The 20,561-nt window shown below is 35.7% G+C and overlaps 1 protein-coding gene across 1 annotated transcript in view; it reads right to left on the bottom strand.

Moving 5' to 3' along the window:
* Nucleotides 1–14,809: 14,809 nt before the first annotated feature.
* The window catches only part of kud (oligosaccharyltransferase subunit 5 kud), a 47,356-nt gene continuing 41,604 nt past the window's right edge, over nt 14,810–20,561 (bottom strand). Inside the window, exon 4 of the mRNA XM_090408596.1 lies at nt 14,810–14,917. The gene's annotated coding sequence lies outside the window, so the exon portion shown is untranslated. The remainder of the gene's footprint in view (nt 14,918–20,561) is intronic.

Below are 20,561 nucleotides of genomic sequence, written 5' to 3'. Positions count from 1 at the left end.
TAACCTACACACTTTGCCATTTTAAACTGATAGACGTACTGTTAGTCTATACAGATCTATACAGACTAATTCCACATGTAATCCTTCTTTTGTGAGAAATTATACAGTTAATGACTAGCTACATTCATTGTAGACAAATTCTCTGATGCAATCACAAGGTCTAGTACCCTCATTCCCCGAGTACCTTCTATCACATGCTGTCTTAAATAACTATTCCTTAATAGCTGCATAAATTATATTTCCCATTTGACCTTTCCTCCTCCTAATCTATTTCCCCATAGTTGAAGTCCCCTATAATAATTACCCACCCTCTACTCACTGATCAAGGATATTTGCCGATCCATATCCTTCACATCATCCTTTGCATTACCTAGCCTACAGCAGCAACCAACTATACATTTTGTCCTGTTAGTCTATATCAGATACCTTAATTTTCCCATTCCCAAAACACCTTTGTGGGCAGGTGCATTGTCCTGATGAAAGATAATTTTTTTTCTTCTGCAAACTGAGTTTTTTCTCACGAATTTTTTTGTCTAGTCTGGTTAAAAGATCGAAATAATATTCCCCGGTTATTAAAATACCTTTAGCATCCCAAAACACCGATGCCATGACCTTTACTGCTGATGAAACCAACTGTGCCTTCCAAAGTGTTCTTTGGCGCTGAACAACCGACTTCTGTCCACTGTTTTGACTTCTGTTTGGATTCTGGTGTGTAATGGTGAATCCAAGTTTCATCCATAGATAAATCAATGCACAAAATCAGTTTTATTCTTGTTAAAACACTCCAAGCACTGTTCAGAGATTTTCATGTGAGTGCATTTTGATCTGCTATGAGCAAGTGTGGTACCCATCTTGTGCAAAGCTTTTTCATTTGCAATTCCTCATGCAAAATATATAATACATGGTCTTTTAAAATGCCTATAGGCTCAGCAATTTCACACACTTTGACTTGCCTGTCATCTAATACCATATCGTGCACTTGATCAATGATTTCTGGTGGTGTTATACTTTTTGGACGTCCTTCACGTGGTTCATCTTCAAGGCTGGTACGGCCACGTTTAAACTCGGCAGCCCATTTCTTAATTGTCGAAAACGAAGGAGAAGAGTGCCCATAAACTTTTATGAACTTCGAATGAATTTTGTTTGGCGTTAAACCTTCTTTTACAAAGAATTTTATAACCGCACTATACTCAATTTTATCCATTTCAAGGGATATAGACAACACTTTTACTTCAGACAGCTTTATAAAACAACTACTTGATAGAATGACTTGCAATTTCACATGGATGCTTATGTGAAATTGCAAGACAAAAATTATGACAGATGTACCAACTTAAAAAAAAATCTTGCAGTGTTGCCATCTATGGTCGAGAACTTTTTAGACCACCCTCGTATGCAGTATTAAATGTGGCTTTAAAAAAAATGGCATCACTCCTTAATGTGCAAAAAATATTGCAAAAAAAATTTTGCAATATGCATTAAATGGCGTGGATGCTCCTAATAAAAAATTATCCTCAAGAGAAGCCAGATTTCATTACCAGTAAAGGATTTAATCATTTAAAAAGCATCTTTTAATAAACATCAAAACATAAAAAAGCATCTTTTTGTTTTGATGAGCATACCGTAAAATATTTATACAACTTTGAAGAGAGAGATGGCCATGAGAAGTGGACAAGAATGATAAAAAGAATTGATATATGCCGTTTATTAAATAGGGAAGACCAGGCTGTTATTTTTTTTTCTGGAAAAAAAAAAATCTTAAAATTTGTTCTTACTGCACTGAAATATAATGTTCAGGACATCAATTTTTATTATCAACCTCTTGATCTGGTCTTAATCGCAGCTGTTGTTCCAGCATTAGGTGCAAGTAAACTGCTGCGAAATTCAAGAAAAAAAAATTTTTTTTTTTTTTTTTTAAATCCATTGATGCCTTTTATTCCTCAACAGGTAAAATAATTTGGCCTTATCTAACTTTTGGACACAGGGCACTTCAGTCTCTACCAGATATAGCTGTACCAAGATTATCACTAATTATAATTAGTGATAAACCCTGCCAGCCAGGCTGGCCGAGTGGTTGGCGTATCCGCTCTCCAGCCAAAAGGCTGCGGGTTCGAATCCCGCCGTGGGCATGGATGCTTGTGATTGTCTGTGGAAATACTAGTGGTGGTCGGCGTTCGTGTAGTTGCAGTCAGTTGGTAAATTGAGTGGTGGAGACAGAGTTGTAGAACAGGTGCCCTCCATCGATGAGTCTTTGGACTCACTGGAGGTGTCAAATAACAATAATTATACACAGATGATAAATACCAGTCAAGAGTAGTATCAGCCATGTGTCGCCATCTCGTGCTCCCAAACACTATTTATTGTCTGAAATAATGTGGGCTCTATTGTCAATTTTGTTGAGTTTGCGCAACGATTAACCCGATTTTCCGGGAGAAAAGGTCCGTTTGTTCGTGCCAGAGATCAACTAGCTCTGGAACCGGTTGAAGAAAGGCTTAGAAAACGTACTTCTAATCGGTGACTAGAATTGAACTTAGAATCCTCTATTCGGACAACCTAGTGTTATGGACGCATTCAACACTTCCGCTGAGCTACAAGTAAGAAACCATATTTTTTCTTCTGTTTTTGAATATTTAAAAAAGAAGCAAATCAGATGTAAAAACTAAGCGATGCCAACTGAACAATTGATAAAGTACTTAGGCCCAGCCGTTTCATCATCATCATCAGGTAAATTATCCTTTTTAAAAATTACAATTACCCTTGGAAAATATCACTGGTTATGAGTATTAATTGTTCTGAAACAATACTCATACAGTTAAGTACAATGTCTTCAGAAAATATTCACTTAGGCATTTGCATCATAATGTTAATTAAAATTTAGACTGTAAACTAAGATTGAATTTCCAACAACCAATATCTTTCCATGTAACCTTTGTTCCAATGAGTCCTTTCTTACAGCATATCTTAATCACATACACCACGCCTTATCTAATGGTTCCCACAGTATCAAATAATAATCCCACAGTCCTCAATCCTCTCTTCAGAAAAATAGCCAGTCTTAAAGAAATACAATTCCTGCATGGCTGTCAAGCCCACCAAAAGCTTGCCACCCTTATATATTCTAATAAAGATCAGCTTTCTCCTCTCTGTTTGCCTGGAGTATATAAAGTGCCCTGTTCCTGCAGGGCACTAAATAAAAGTTGGAATACTATGGACAGAAGATCAGCCAACATCTATACGAAAAAAGAAGAAAAAAAAAAAATTTGCAGTCATGACTGGTCAATCGGGCTTTGTGAACACTATGAATAGATACAGCTAATAGAATCAGTTGAAAAAAGACCATGATCTATCACAGTAAACATAGAAGAGAAAGGCTAACTTCTGAGAGCAGCTGCAGATTCCAAAAATACTCTAATTTAAACAAAAATTGTTGCATTAAACTTCCCGAAATATGGAAAACACAAACTTCGAGATACCAGTTTATATCCTATGCAACCGAAAGGTGCTCAGTGAGGATCCCCACGTAGTTAAGTACTAGTCTTTTGTCCACGAGTTTCACTTAGTTTTGTGTTGCCTTTCTGTGCGTATTACAAGTCTCATATTTTACTTCCTGACGATGTCTCAATGTCAGATGAAATATTGCAAGAAGTAATATTTTTAATCATCCTTTCTCAGTACTATTTCACTCCATTAAACCTCTAACAGTCGGCCTGGTTGGCAGAGTAGTTAGCACGCCGTGGTTATTTGTGATTGTCCGACTAACCAATTAATGTCATGACCTGTGTCCTGGCGCAGTATAATCTTGATGTCTTTGCACCATTAAAAAAAAAAAAAAAAAAAAAAAAAAAAAATCTCTAACATCAATTACTCCCAACACTTAAGCCTTAACACACGTTCTGAAATAGTGCGATTTCTATGGGCTTATTTTTGTGAGTACGGGACGAAAAATCAGTTTCCGGGAGTGGCAGAGATTGACTAACGCGGGAAGCGGTCGAAAAAAACAGCAGAAAAAGTCCCTCTAGTCGGCGACTATAATCGAACTTAGGACACTCTTCGAGTAGCCTAGCGCCACTTCTACTGGGCTACATATGCTCTAGGAGTGCAAAGAAATGTGTATATTGGTTCGAAATCAGCACTGATAGGATATTCATAATACAATTTATCACCAAAGTACAAAAACTTTATATGTTTTTTTGATGTGTCAGGCAAGATATGCTTGAGCTTATTTACAATATTAATTACGGAATGGAAGATTGTTTCCAATGTACAGATTGTTCTATCTTTAGACATTAATGAAGCCATTCTTATATCTCTGCTGTTATTAAAACCTAGAAATCAAATTTATTTATTCAAAAAGAATTTATGCAACATAGGATTTGAGAGGAAAATAATAAGTAGTCGGTTTTCAGAGTATTAATTCATTATTCTCCTATTCATTTTTATATAACCATCAGGAAAGTGACATTATCCATAGTAGTTTCTTTCCTGTTAGCCTCCAGTAGTATAATTAATATCCAACCATTTAAACACGGTTATTTGCCATTAAAGGATCCAGAATACATTAACTTCATCAAAATTAAACAGATCAATCGATTGATCAATTTGAGTAACAAGTTTTATATTAAAAATTAGAGGACGTTTGATTTGTTAGCATAAAATGAGAAATCCGTGTACGGTTTGTAAAGCATCGTTTATTTCTTAGAAAGGAAGGTCGTAAGCTTTTTGGTCATATTTAGGATTACTTAAATATACCCATTTCTCTGGGCTATTGTGGTTCCATTCACTCATCTAAGAAAACAGTGCACGATGGAACCTAGCAATTAAAAAAAAAAAAAAATCAGCTAACGCCTTTTAAATCCCGTATAAGGAATAGGCGAGGTCGTTTAGCCCTATCTAACTTTTGGAGACTGAGTGGGCAGTTCAATCTCCACTGGTAGCCTGGCTCAATGCTATCGCTAATTAAGCAGCACACAGTGAAGAGAGACGGCTCAACAAATGCCGCCATCTCGTGGTCCCTAAGCGTAACAATATATTCAATGTCTGAAATAATGTGGGTTCTACGGTCGATTTTCTTGAGTTTACGGACGAAAAACCCGAGTTTCCAGGAGAAAAAAATCCGCTTGCCCGTGCCAGAAATCGAATAACTCGGTAATTAATTCAGTTAATTTATGTTAAAAAAAAAAAAAACTGCGAAAGACATAGCCCATCAGCAATTACTATTAAAATAATTCTCCTAAAAGAGAATAGCTAAACAAATAAAATGAAGAAAAGGTTTAGGTTAAGAATCTCAGCAGAGGATATTGGTGTACAAGAAAGAGTAAAGGTTTTCAGAGCAGCAAAACCTACACAACGTAGTTCTGTCAAGAATTTGTATCCAACTGAATCGGCCTAGTTCTGGTGCGAACCCCTCCCTCCCTCCCACTCAACCATATACTCAAGAAGCTGTTCCAAAAGGTTCAGTTTTAAGCCTTTTTACAATCAAGTCGAAGTCAACTCAATAATCCTACTGTAAGTAGTGCTGTCCATGTAGATGACTTTACCACCTTTTGAGTCGAAATGCATGTGGCTTGTTTTGTTTAGTACTTTTTAATTAACTGTTGAGAGAAAAACACGCAAAAAACGTAACACTTTAATAAAATTATTAGTTTCGCACAGCCTTATTGTGTACCTCTTCAGATTGAGACAAAAAATAAATCTAGTGCAGCGTTTTACAAAGGGATTTCTGAATTATAAACTCTTCTTTTTTTTTTTAATTTATTCAACACTCGACAGATGTTGAATGTAGGAATGAGATATGAGTGTCTCAATGTTACAAGATAGAGCATACCTTGACTATTTAATTAATGTACAGATCCTTTAGGTATGCCACTCAGAGTTGATTTAAGATTAAGCTTTCATTTTTATTACACTTGGTCAGGCATCGCGTCATCTCGCATATTCCTTACATTTGCGTACATAATTGCTGAATTCTATCTATGGCATTTTTGTACAAATGCTCGTTTCTTTTCCACATCTCTGACGTTCTTTCTGGATTTCTCCAGATCGCTTCATCTGTCCAATGTATCAAATGAGTCAATTAAAACAGATTTTATATACTAGAGTTTTTCATAGGCCAGTGAGGTTGGTTTGGCGATCTTTTATCATGGAGACTTTCTGTAGAGGTCAAAAGTCTGTCTGAAATAATGTGCGTACTATGGTCGATTATCTTGAGTTTACCGGACGAAAAACCCCGCTTGACCGTGCCAGAGATCGATTAACTGGGGAACTGGTCGATGATAGGCTTAGAAAAAGTTTCAGTCGGCGATTAGACTTGAACCTAATTTTAACTTCGCGCAACTAGCTCAGAGGACGCAAGCGTTACTTCCAATGAGATCAGAAATATCACAAGCCAGTCTGTAATATTTCTGATTGAGTAGTTATTGATAGTTCTGTTGTAACAATTTTTTTCATTTTTTTTGGAAGATATTTCTTGATATTGTAGTGCTCTCTCTTTAAGGGTTTTGGTGATGCTACCTGTTTGTGCCAAGAACCGACACGTGGCGGACTAGTAATGATTTTTTCCTATATAGTCATCCCTCGACTTCGTCAGGGTTCCGTTCCATCAGAAAGGACGTAAGTCGATACATTAAATCAACAGAGTTATAGGGGTTAGGGTATTATTATTATACTGTCATTTTAATTTTTAAACCTTATTAATAGAACTGTACTGTGCGTTACTGCCACTATACAACAACAGAATAATAACTCAAATTTTGCTCCACAATCACATGTTCATTACCTTCCTTTTGTGAAGGACTAGGCTGCAGACTTTCTGGTAACCTTTGCTTTTTTGATGAAAATGTCCGATGTACTTTACTTTTTCCTCTTCTTCTTTTCATCATAAATGTGTTTATAGCAAGCAAACGCATCATGTACTTTCCTTTCTACTAATAAGTAGCGTTCAACATTGGGGTCCATGTCTTCAACCATCGCTTACTTACTTCGAAGAACATTTCTGCAAGACCCTTCATTGTAAATCGTTTAACCACCTTTCCTTGTTTCTTTTTTACCTCTTCCTTTTCTCGTTCTTTCTCTTCTGCGACATGTTGTTCCACCAGTTCGACCAATTCTTCGTTGGTCAACTCTTCAATGGTACTTCCTATGAGTTGAACTATGTCGTCATCATTCATTTCGAGATTTAGGTTGTTTGCTAGGCCCACTATTTCTTCACTCAATTTACAAATGTCTTCATTTTTTTCAAAACTTTCAGTGTCTTTTTCCATATGCCACTCATACACTGAAAGATCACTTCGTCCCAAGCCACAGCATCATCAAATTCCTGCCACATGAAAAAAATTACATCATTACTGGCTTGGCATGTCGTACCATCAAAATAAAAAATGGTGGTACGACATGCCAAGCCACAGCAATATATTTTTAATAGCATGATAAATATATTGAATCCTTTCCAGAATTGCATGAGACTGGTCGTTTCCTTCATTAGCAGAAATGGCCTGCGAAAAAGCTCTCCGTAGATAATAAACCTTAGATTACTAGAACTCTCTGATCCATCGGTTGGATCAATGAAGTAGCGTTTGGAGGGAGAAACTGCCCTTGAACTTAATGAGGATCACCGATATAAGACGGATGACCTGGAGCATTATCTAGAATTACTAAAATTTTAAAGTCTACACTTTCTTTCATACAATAGCTTTCCATTTCACTTGCATAACAGTTGATTAAGGCATTGGCAAACAATTTTTGAGTCATCCAGGACTTCTTATCTCTGCTAATGAACTGGAAGAGTATGCTTCCTAATGTTTTTGGAGGATCGCGGATTCTCACTGTGCCATATCACAAATGGTTTCAGTTTATATACAGCCACATTACCCCCTAACAGAATCGTAACACGGGCTTTTAAGAGCTTTGAAACAAGTCATAGATTTTAGCTTTTTGTGGATGAATTGTCTACTTGCTAGGGCATTTTTTCCGAAACAAGGAGGTCTCATCCATCTTATATTTTTGCTGTGGCAAATAATTTTCCTCCGTAATAGTTTTATACAATTTCTTCACAAACTCCTTGGCAGCCTTCTCATCGGAAACTTGCGGATTCACCATATTTTCACATTATGCTACTTGAATCTTATGAACCAATCGGAAGAAGCGTTGAATTCGTAGTCGTAATCGGACCCTGCTTACTTATTCAACATGTTCAAGAGACTTAGCGGTTATGGTCATAGTGCTAAGGAATATGCACTTTTGGTTCAGGTCCTCTATGCATGATGGAAGTAGCTTTTCCAATCACTGATAGGACCTTGTCGTTGCTTCGTCACTATCGTCGATTTAATGAAAGCAGATCCTTACAGAGCCTCTATGATTTTATCCTTATTTTCCAAAATGGCCGCCACTGTAGAATGAGACCATCCGAAGTCATGTGCGATCACACTGACTGGCTTACTAGCTTCATGTTGCTTTATAACTTGCAACTTTGTTTCAAGATCAACTGCTGGCCTCTTTTTTTTTGTGATTCTTCACTAGGTTTTTCGATTGGACGTGTAGGGGCCATGTTGCACAAAATATCGTGAAATAATTAACGATAAGTACAAAAATAACATATTTTTCAAACACAAAATCAATAGAGGAACTGTTGAAGTCAAGTGCCGAGGGAGGTTGCCGCTGAATGCGCTGTTGCCACTGCATTGTTGCATGGTGCTAAATAAAAACCTTTTTATTTTACGCTCGCTTGCGTCTTGTTCGAAAGTATAGTCGAAAATATTATTTATTCCTATTGGATCACGGACGTAAGTCGAGGGATGACTGTACTTCCGAAGTAATAAATTATGACCTCCAACTGAGATGGGGAGCACCAAGGAAATAAATTATATTATTCCAACTGTCAAGAAAGACGGTGAAGCTACGAATTTCTTCTGAGCCTGGCTAAATGAAGAAACTATTGTCCACATCTTACCATAATCTTGGTTTGGTATGGAATCTCTCAATAGCTATGTTTGTTCAGATCTTTCATGTATAGGTTAGCGAGGTGTGGAGGGTAAAAGAAAGGCACCTGCAACAAGCGACTGAACAACTTTTAAGATGTCGCTGAAATGGGTTCAGATTTTCATAGCAAAAGACAGTTTATGTGCATTTTTGCTGCAAATGTGTTCATCCTCACGCAGAACTCAGACTAAGTCAACCTTTTATCCCAGTTGTACTACAAGTCAAAATCATGGGGCTCATATTTGACAAGAAAATTCATTTTCTTCCTTACATAAATCATTTACGAGGTAAGTGCCATAATACAAAAACATTATTCACATCCTATCTTCTATCTGTCGAGGAGCTGAAAGATGTTCTTTGCTTCGACTGTACAGGATACTGATTAGATCGAAACATGATTATGGGTCTCTCGTCTATGCTTCTACCAGAGAGTATCCCACGATGGTTGGACCCTATTCAGCATCAGCTCACGAGAATTGCAACTGGATCATTTCGTCACTGATATCTAGCCTATATGTCGAGGGAAATGAACCACCTTTGTCTATTATATGCGACGAAAATAAAATTCCTGCCAGACATCCCACATATTCAACTTTTTTTTTTTTTTTTTGGACTTAATATGGGAAAAATCTGTACAACACTCATCACAGTGCAAACGATCCGTTGGTCTGTGAATAAAAGTTCTCTTACAAGCTCTAAATATTGGGGCAGACAACATACCAGTCACTACTAAATATATATACTATACTATAGCCATGGTATTCGGATGCTACCGTGCAGGTTTTCTTTCTGCACGTTGTCCAACCCCCCTCCCCCTGTGGTCGTCTACCAGCAACTCTTTCAAGCACATAAAGGGAGTACTATGATTTCGTGCCTGTTGACACTGACCGCACAGTCAGTTCTTAGTGGGTTCTTCCTTCTTTCTTTCCAGACAGCATATCTGCTCAAATCTCACTAGAATGTTAAATCTTTCCTAATGAGCTGTATGCGACAGGGATTGAATTAAAATACATAAGATTGCATCGCCACCAAAGGTGCATAATATATTCAGATTCATGTTCATTACGGGCAATAAGATCGCTAGAGTTGCAGAAACATCCAGAGCTCTGTCGAATTTCATTTGCCCTCTATCTGTTATGGATGCTACGCTTCAGATATCAGAGCCAGTCATCACGGAATAGATCAATAACAAGCTCCATGAAATCAAATTGAGATTTGTTCTTAGTGATAGTTATCCTACATGCTCCTTACTGAAGCGTGATTTGCCTGCGAGTTCTGTGGTACTAGACTAAGCATCACTTATTTCAATTAAATGTCCTCAATCCGTCAATGAAATAATTACTAATAGAGCCATATTTATAATGTCTGAAGCTTGTACACTCTGGAAAACTTCATCGGACTCACCAAGTGTCAAGTGTTTTAACAAACTATTTTTCACCGTTTACACTGCTTTTATTTAAAGTGTACTTTTTTATTTATATGTGTGTAAAACAGCACTCTTGACATTTGTTTTAATACACCATTTTGCACTTACCTTCTTATACATTCGTAACTATACCGTTGACGCTTTCATTTATCAAGTTATTTTCCCATTATATACTGCTTTGATCTTTACTTAAGCAGTATAATCATAGTTGTCGTTCTGCTATAAAACTCTAAACATAACCCAGACCAATTAAGATTCAAATTCCTTAATTGTTCCTGGCAAAATCATGGACCAACATCAAGTCGTCCGTGAATAAAAGCAATCGTAAGGCACAAATTGCTGAACAATTTAATTCCATGATAAAAGTGAAATTAATATTTAAATATTTTTCCACAATTAACTGGAAAAATGAATAGATATATCAAAATGCATTTATTATTATTTATATGGGTACTCCAACTAAACGTCAGTCATACTCTTCACTAACACAATACCTACCATATCATACTTATTGACTGTTGGGGCACCCACAACCACCTCTGGCAATCCATTCTACTAATACACTACTCTCCAAGTAAAGACCTAGTCCGCATACTCTTACTAATCACATTCTTAGACTTCTTTCCACCCCCGGCTTCCTATGTATTGAAAAATTGCTTGTCAATTTTATAGAATCCCTCTACTATCTTATGTTTCTATTGTCCCCTCTCCTCCGCCTGTCAGCTAAGCTCTGCAACCCACACCTTCAATTTATCCTTATAGGAAACATTTCAGATTGTCTTGAGTTTGGTCACTCATTTCTGAACCCTCTCGATCTCCTAGAAACGAAGGTCACGAAATCTGTGCACAGTACTCAACATGTGGCCGAATCATAACTTTATAATCTGGATAAGAGGTTATATTGTGAGAGGTCAGTCTAATTTAGGGCTCGTACTCACCATAGAAAGCGTGATTTTATGTTTTTTAGTTTAAAAAATGTAGATTTTTTTTAGTTGTTTTTAGAGTATTTAGTGTTTATTTCGACTTGCGTTCGTCCGGTTCGGACTCATCAAACGTCTGCAATGATGTCTACCTGTATAAGGCACTAGAGAAGAAAAGAGATCTGCAACTTGCCCAACTGTATCATGCAGACAAAGTTATACAGAAGAACATGCAGGCAGGTAGATTATGTCTGTACACGATGCTAGGAGTATCAGCAACGAAGAGATAGTCTGTTGCCTTTGGTCAATATGTTGGGACCTAAGATTTAAGCATTATTGAGACTTGGCTATCAGAATCAGACATAAATTGTATTCAGTGTAAAGAACACAGTATTTTTAGGAAGGAAAGAGAGAGAAAAGGAAAGGAGGGGATGTGCTACTAATGATATCGGATGGCTTGAATCCAGTTAGAGTATAGAGCTATGATTGTAGTACTACTAACAGTATTTCATTTGGCAGTGAATTTGAAGCCATCTGGTGTAAGGTGGAATCTAACAAGATCAATTACATAGTGGGGTGTTATTACAGACCAGGTGTTGGTAGTGAAGAAATGCATCACCAAATAGACAAGAAGGGTGCGAAAGAGTAATCATAATGGGAAACTTCAATTATCCAAATATTGATTAGGCAGCAGTAAAATCTCATGAGAACAAAAATGAATTTGAACTGTTGTGATGCAACTTCCTCAAGCAGCGTGCGAGAGAAGGAACTCGAGGTCAGTGATAATTTGATTATAGTTCAGAGGTTTCAGTTAAAGACGCGACTATTCTGCCTCTGGTTGGTGAGTGATCATGCAGTTGGAAAGTGGCTAAGTTTATGAATGTTTCATTCATTAAAGGTTACATGCTGAACTACAAAGCAGGAAATTATAACCGCCTGAGGAGTATGCCGGGTTCTGTATCGTGGCATAAGTTATTGGATGGGAAGGATATCGCTAGTTTGGAGTGTTTAAAAATACTTAAATGATGCGATATCAGAATGTCTCCATTGAGTTCAATGAAGAAACAGCAAGGAGTGAAACGGGTGAGTAGTCTAATTAAGCAAGAGATTCGTAAGAAAATGATGTGAAAGGAATATCATGAGCATAAGGGTGATGTCATTATAATAATTATAACCAGAAGGGTCACAAGTGTTGTATGGAAAGTTAAGTCTGATTATGAAATGAACCTGGTTCGCAAGTAAGATAACCCCAAACAATTTGAAAGAATGACTAATGAATGCAGATGGTATGCTGGTGACTAATACAGAAGTTATTGTTCAATTATTGAGTATCCATTTCGCTAAAAGAAATCAAGTGCATATGCAATGTTGAACTCGCCACTACCTCTTCACTCAATGAAGTATTAGATCTGTTCCACAAACTGAATAATTCTCCAATAGAAACAGAATGGATATATGATAATATATCCATTCTGTTTCTATTGGAGAATTTGGATATATGAAATCAGCATATATGATAATACATGCTGACAGCGCCTAGTCTTTTTCTTGTGTGCAATCAATGTTCGGCGCCTATAAAGTGTGAATAAAACCAACAGGAAATGGGGGGGGGGGAGGGGAAATGAAACCGCTTTACAGTATAATGTTACCTACGGATTAGTCCTGCTTATACAATTTTTTTTTACACAGAACTCAACAATTAATCATGTTGATTTATGGTACATCAAAAAATGAACTATTTTAGGTATATTTTCGTAAATTTTAATCAAAAATTAAATGATATAATTAAGTGATATAATCGGGTCACGATACAATTTCAGAATTGTTCGTTTCCGGGAAGATCTGAAGGGGCACGAACGGAAGACGACGTACATTCATAAATTATATGTACCATTTGTTGTTCTTTTAAACTCTTATCTCATATTTTTTGACATCTTTTAGGCGCCTGTGTATATTGCACATGCCGCCAGCCGGCCTACATGCTGATATCCATTTTTATCATGAACAGCATGATAAAAAAGGGTTCAGCTGAACTTGCTGTTGCTCTGACCAGGCTACACAATCTATCAGGTCTCAGAACAGGGAAGATTCGACAGTAATGGAGAGAATGAATGGAAATTCCATTGCACAAGGGTTGTGCAAAGACCAACGTATCCAACTATCAACTAGTCAGTATCTCAGGAGTGGTGGGGAATATTTTGGAAAACTTAGTTAAGGCTCGCATTCAGAATTGGGTTGACAGAAAATCTCCACTTTGCAATGAACAGTATGGGTTTACTAAGGGAAGGTCATGTTTTAGCAACTTGCTCACATTCTATAATAATACCTCTGAGATAGACAAGGGGAATGGATACACCATGATACTTTTGGATTTTGCTAAGGCTTTTGACAATACAGCATGGAATACTGTTGCATAAACTGAAGAATACTGGCATAGATAAGATGATGGCTGACATATCAAAGTGGTACATGACCAGTCTCATACGGGGGTAGGTTTTTTTTTTTCACCTAGAAATTCATGTTTTACGTCCCCAAGAATACACATGGATTAGTCAGGAACACCTGCGTCCCAGCCATAGGTCTGATTCGTCAGCTATAGCCCGAATAAAATGGCGGGGGGAAGCAAAATATGTCATAAGAATCATGTAAAAAATCTCACCAGCAACACTTTGTGGCAGGAATACTCGCCTACAGTTACCTAGAGTCGGAAAAACGACTGAAAGATTAAATCATCAGTACCATCAATATGATACGATGTACCCCTTTCATCCCAACATGCATTATCTTACTTTTTACATTAAATTGATAACCAGTTCTTTGCTCACAGGATTATTTATTTCAGCCATATCTATCACCTTTATCAAACTATTACCTTTCCCAGTTTTGCATCATCAGTAAAATGAATTATTCCCTCTCCCTGAAATCTTATGCTATATCAATGTACAAATTAGATTGTGTTTTTTAGAATTTGCTTCTATTATTTGCTGCTCATTTCCTCCAAGTTCATACCATTTTTTTTGTAGGCAGAGTTTTAGGCCCAAAATACCACTCTGCTGCCCTAATGTCATTCTTTTTTGCATACTTAATCACACTATGCGTAAATGCACTTGTATAGCTATGTCTATGTTTTGTAGATTCCATGAGTTAAAAATAAAATAAAATAAATATAATAATATATTGATTACTAGTTTAAATGCGTGATCGTTTAGCAATCGTGCAACTATTCAAACTGATCAATCATTGACAAGTGATGAACCCCATAAGGTGCACCAATTTATAAGATGCATTCAGCTTATAGGACACACCTTAATTTTCAGATAAATTTTAGGAAAAAAACGTTTCTTTTAAGGAGTTATGTAGTCAATTATCCCTAGATGTCTTTTTTTTTTTTCTCTGAATATAAACATGAATGATAAAGTCCTTTAAATATCTCTATCCAATTGCTGGTATTACTCTCAATTATATAACTTAGTAATCACAATTTAACAAATTAAGCCAACCCATTTAATTTTTTAATTACAAATTGTATTTATTTCAAACATTTTTGTACCAATGTAAAAGTTATTCCAGCTCTCTCTTGCAACTGTACATTTTTTCCCTGAAAGAAAAGAAAAAGCCATATTCAATGAAATTCATTAATGTTAATTAATGAAAGTAAAAATAAATAAAAAACTCATTACATAAGAACTGTGCTAATAACTCACAAACAAGAACCACATTATTATTATTATTGTTCTGGGCAACTCCAAGGAGTCGACAGACTCATCGAGGGAGGCCCTAACATCATGTCAAGAACAACTATTCGACATTGACACAGTATCTATCATACCTTGCCTTGAATTCATTCACGGTCGTAGCACCCACAACAGACTCTGGAAGCTTATTCCACTCATTCACCAAACAGTGAATTAACAGTGAATAAATATTAACAGTGACAATCATTTTAAATGGGAAAAGCAATACATGTAATAAAAAAAATAATAAATTAACCCTGAACTTTCATGAGTATGATATATTTCATCAGAAAGTAAATTAAATGGAGATGACAAATGACTAGTTGTATTCTACCCCCCACCCCTGATAACTTTAAGAGAAGCCTTGTGAGCTTGTTATAAAAATATCTGAGACATCTAGCACTATCAGTATGCCAAGAGATCTTAAATTAAAAAACAGTCTGAACAAGATGGTCAAGCTTGGCCTTACATAAATTCCATGTTTTTCCATCTCCTGTTATGGTACTGAAAAATTTCTTCTGTCTATTAATCCTCCTCATTTACACCTCTCTATCAATATCTCCTCTCTTCTGTGTATAAACCAATGTCTGTAAACCACCAACCTTCAAATTTATCTTTATCCTACAAACTTATCTTCATTACCACTACCTGCTTCTGAATTCTCCCCAACATTAAAAATATCTTACACTTTGCCTCCAAACTAGATATCTCTCTCTACTCTCAAAATATTCCCCAATAACATAAATTATATAACTGCAGCCTAAATACAGAGCTCTGTGATACATCACTACCACCTGCCTATTCTTTGATTCTATTCCATCATATGCTACTCTTTGATATCTGTCTGCCTGCATATCATCTTGTAAAAATATCTGCTATTCAATGATACCAGTTTTTTTTACATCATTTAAATTTAGCAATAGCTACCCCCCCCCCAAAAAAGGACAGTAAATATTGCTTTGGTTAATTAGCTTAATATCTATATCATAATTACAATCTTAATTATACCAAACTGTAATCTTCTGGCTCTATATTTTTGTAATTTGATTATGCTTCTACCAAGAGTTTACTTCTGACAAATTCAACTTTCCAACACGGGATTGCTAGTATCGAGTTTTTGCTCTCTAGGCTTCTGCCTGGTCTCTGATAAGAACCAAACAGTTTGAAGCCAGTGAAACCTAACTTAGACACCAATAAAAGACAAACAAAAGTGCCTTAGACATAGTACTATCATATCCTGTACACCCCTTGAAGGTACATGGCAGGAATTTGATGATGATAATAAAAGAAACATACAGGCTCCTTGACATAATTTGTGCCTTTCAAGCAGCACATACTAGGGCAACTCCAATGCCAAAGGCGACATTCTCATAAGAATGTCATTAATGAAGAATGTAAACTGGCAATAAAAGAAAAGAAAACACATAGAGTAACTGGCTTAATGACCCATCTTATTTATGCAGCAAGGAAACTTTTAAAACAATCAGACAACAAAAAAGATAATTTTTACATGTACAGAATGAATAAATCCAGAAACAATTTATTAAATAAAACCAAAGAAAATTAAACAGAAAACAATATTAAATAAACCAAAGAAAATTCTACTATAAAATCAGAAACCAAAAAAAAAAAAACATGCCAACACATGAAAACAATAATCAACAATTGCAAACATGTGGAGACAGTAATTTCTGGTCCCATTGATGAGACCTTAATAAAGATTGATATCAGTCTGGGTAGTGACCCTTCCCATAATGTATACTGCTATGCATTATGGGAAGGATCACTACCCAGACTGATATCAACCTTTATTCTAAAAGGAAGTGTGCTTTGCATTGTGGGATACTAAAGCAAATGATGTGAAGTCAACAGCCTCTATATACAAGAAGACCAGTTGTGAAGATATTTCATGTGAAAACTTTGATTACTTACACAGATAAGGATTAAAATGAGAATATAATTTCTTGCCAAGCATAATGCACTTTAACCCACTCCTCAACTATGATGATTATGCCGATTGATGAGAACACTTATCAGACCTGTTGCTCAGAAATATTCAAAAATTTACTAGCCAAAGTTGAAGAATGAATAAAGCAACTTGGAAAACAACCAAGTTCTAGGTCCTGACAACAGAAAACTAACTCATCAAATATGATAGTAATGAATGAAATATAGAAATACATAAGCTGATAAATTTAATAGGAAACCAAAGAGATATCTAGAGAACAGAAAGACTCATACCAGTGTATAAAAAACAAAACAAAAGTAAATGTCAGAATTATAGGGGTGAATGAAAATGAGGTTGAAGGACTGTTGCATAACCTGGATAAAAATTCGTCAGTAGTGACACTGAATAAGCGTGTTTGCTAAAGGAATGTTCAACTGAATTGGCTAAGCCTTTTACATGTTTGTATAACTTGGGTCTCAGCTGAGGAATGATTCCACAGGAATGGAAGGAATGTATGATAGTTTCATTGCACAAGGATGGTGTAAGAACTGGTGTGGTAGTGAAGATTTTAGAGAAGTTGGTAAGAACTCGCTTACAGAAATGTGTAGACAAGTTATACTCTGCAAAGAACAGCATGGATTTACTAAAGGAAGGTCATGTTTTAGCAATTTACTCATTTTATAACAGATACGGCTAAGAAAGGGCCCATTTGTGAAGCAACTGCATAAGTTTTTTAACATCACCAGATTTTTTTTATTAGTTATGAAAAACCACATCAAGCAATCCCATTAGTGTCACCCTGCATTAAAAAAATCTTACCACATTTGGTCTTTAAGGTGAATGTCAAACAGGATTTCAAAGAAATAAGTTAACTAACCAGATTTCTACATTAAGGTAATTTTAAAGGCATAATGGGAATATAATTAACATGTTCATATTTTATTTACAGATTTAAGAAAAGCATACAATAACATCCACAGTGACATTTGGGGAATATTAAATGAAATTGGAATACCTTATAAGATAATACATTTAATCAAAATTTGAACCACTGACAAGTCACAGCATGGCACTGGCTAATGGAATTGGATCCAAACTTTTTAGCTATTATAAGGCAGGACTGAAGAGAGAAGATGCCCTTTCATCCACCTTATTTAATTTACCTTTAATAAATGCATTAGAGAAACTGTAAAGATAAAATAAATAGAAAGTAACATTAAGACATGCAGATATTTGCCTATTTGGAGACCATACCGAAGACTTTAAAATAACATTCAGAAAACCCAAAGAACTGCTGCTGCTGACCAATTAGGATTATAAATTATCAAGTTAATTTGTTGGAATCTAAACATAGATTCCAACCCATAAAAGAAGAAAAATAATTACAAATCCAAGAAATAATGCAGCCACTAATTTGAACCTTTAAAGTACGTAGAAACAATAACGAGGGGGGGAATTACTAGACATTCCAAAATGCCACTTACTTCAGATATCACAGAACAATAATTATTCATGATAATAAAATTAGTATGAAAATAAATTGCCATATTTGGATTACTGTTGTATTTTCCCTTATGGTCAGTGGGGTAGCAATATGCTACTATACTAGGGAGATGATTATGAAGAAAGGTGGGTTACTGTTGCCTTCCTTGCCATACCCTAAGTATTTATGACTGTAGCTGTGTGTGTGTGTTCACGGGAATGGTTTGCCTGTTTTGAGGGCCCAAAAAGTTACCAGGAGAGAAAGCCCTATACCTCCATACGAGACAGGTTAACTCACATTTAGTCCAAAGAGACCAGATAAACGTTCCTCATGTCATGGACAGGAATCGAGATCAGGTCTTTCTGACCAAAGGGCTAAGTCTATGCTGACTAAGATATGGAGGCTCCCATAATTTGGGTAAGGATTAAAAATATATACATAATTTCTTGTAAGGTATATGTAATGTATATTTTTAAGCAATATTAAAAGAGCAATGTTGCCATTGCAATGTATGCAAAACTTCAGGAACCACACAAGGTCTCAGTGACATTTATGATTTTCTGACAACAAGAAAAAACAGATGAGTTATTGAACTGGACAGGAATTAACCACAATTGTGAGGGGAAGAATCAAAAAACATAGTTAATCTTTTAAAGGGTTAACTGGTTCTTATAAAATCCTGTAATTTTGAAGAGAGGAACTTGAAAGGAGTTTTGTAAGATAATTTATGCCTTTATGGTATTTTCTGCTGTGTAGTTATCAGACCTTTAAAAAAAAAGTTTCATTTTTAAGGCTGAACTGTATAAATAGCACTGTGAGAGAACAAGATTTTACAAACCCCATTGCATTCATACATATGCTGGTGAAATAAAGACATCGGTTTACATTTTTTTTTCTAAGTAAGATTTTATTACACACTACTAGTCATGAGGAAAAATAGAAATAATAACAAATACCCTGAATACAAACATAAACTCGATAAAACTAGTTAATAAATCACTTGGTACACAAATTGTGCACCAGAGAGGGTGAGTTAAAATTTAACCTATTAATTTTACCTATGGAAGGTGAGTAAAAAACAAAGCAACTTTTTTTTTAAGATATAGCACTTAATTATAGATGGTGGGAAGGATGATATGAGTTGTTACACCTCTTCTATATTATTATTATCATCACAAAAAACCATAACTTATCACAGATAAATCCATTTTTTTAGCATTTGGGGGGGGGGGGAACCTAAACAAACCATTTCTTCCTGACAGTGTCATTATCTGTCTTTCAAGTTTTTGTGTGATCAAAATATGATGGATTTCAGACAAACAGCTTTTGCCTGTTACACGTAATAAAAATAATTTACTTTTTTATTTTAAATTAATATATGCTGCTGACCCTCTCTCTTTTCAACAACTGAGATAAACAGAACATCAAGTGGATAGTTTCTCTTCTGTGCCACCTACTACCATTTCAGTTTTTCATATATTCATTTGAAAATACATTCATTTGACATGATATCAAAATTGGAGATGTTAATATCAGCTCTATGCTTTATGCAGACAATGTTATACTTATCAATAAATCCGCTACTAGTCTGCAAGATTCCCTGACTAAATTGAATAACTGTTGTAACAGATATGGTATGAAAGTCAGCATTAAAAAGACAAAGACAATGAAAATAAGGAGAATTGTTGAAAATGTCAACTATGTTGTGAACGGGGGAACCTGTGGAACAAGTAAAACATTTCAGCTACTTAGGCACAATTTTTAGTGAAGATAGTAAATTAAATATGGAAATAGACAATAGAATCAACAAAGCTGGTATGGTAGGAAGTCAACTGAATAAATTCATATGGAATAAGAGAAATTAGTCAGAACACTAAATTAGCTGTATACAAGACAGTGTTCAAACCAGTTTTAACTTATGGATCTGAGAGCTGGGTCAAAAGTAAAACGCTTGACCAAAGACTAGAGACCACAGATATGAGAGTCCTGAGAAAGATTAGAGGCGTGAACAGATGACATCAATGGCAATATCATATTAAAAACGATGATATCAGGAAAGAACTTGACATTGTCAGCA

Source organism: Typopeltis vanoorti, chromosome 18 (genome assembly GCF_054136105.1).
Source record: "Typopeltis vanoorti isolate ZY-2024b chromosome 18, IOZ_Tvanoo_1.0, whole genome shotgun sequence".
In the NCBI taxonomy this organism is placed as follows: Eukaryota; Metazoa; Arthropoda; class Arachnida; order Uropygi; family Thelyphonidae; genus Typopeltis; species Typopeltis vanoorti.
Note: the sequence above shows the minus strand (reverse complement) of the source record. Positions and strands in the feature narration are given on the sequence as shown.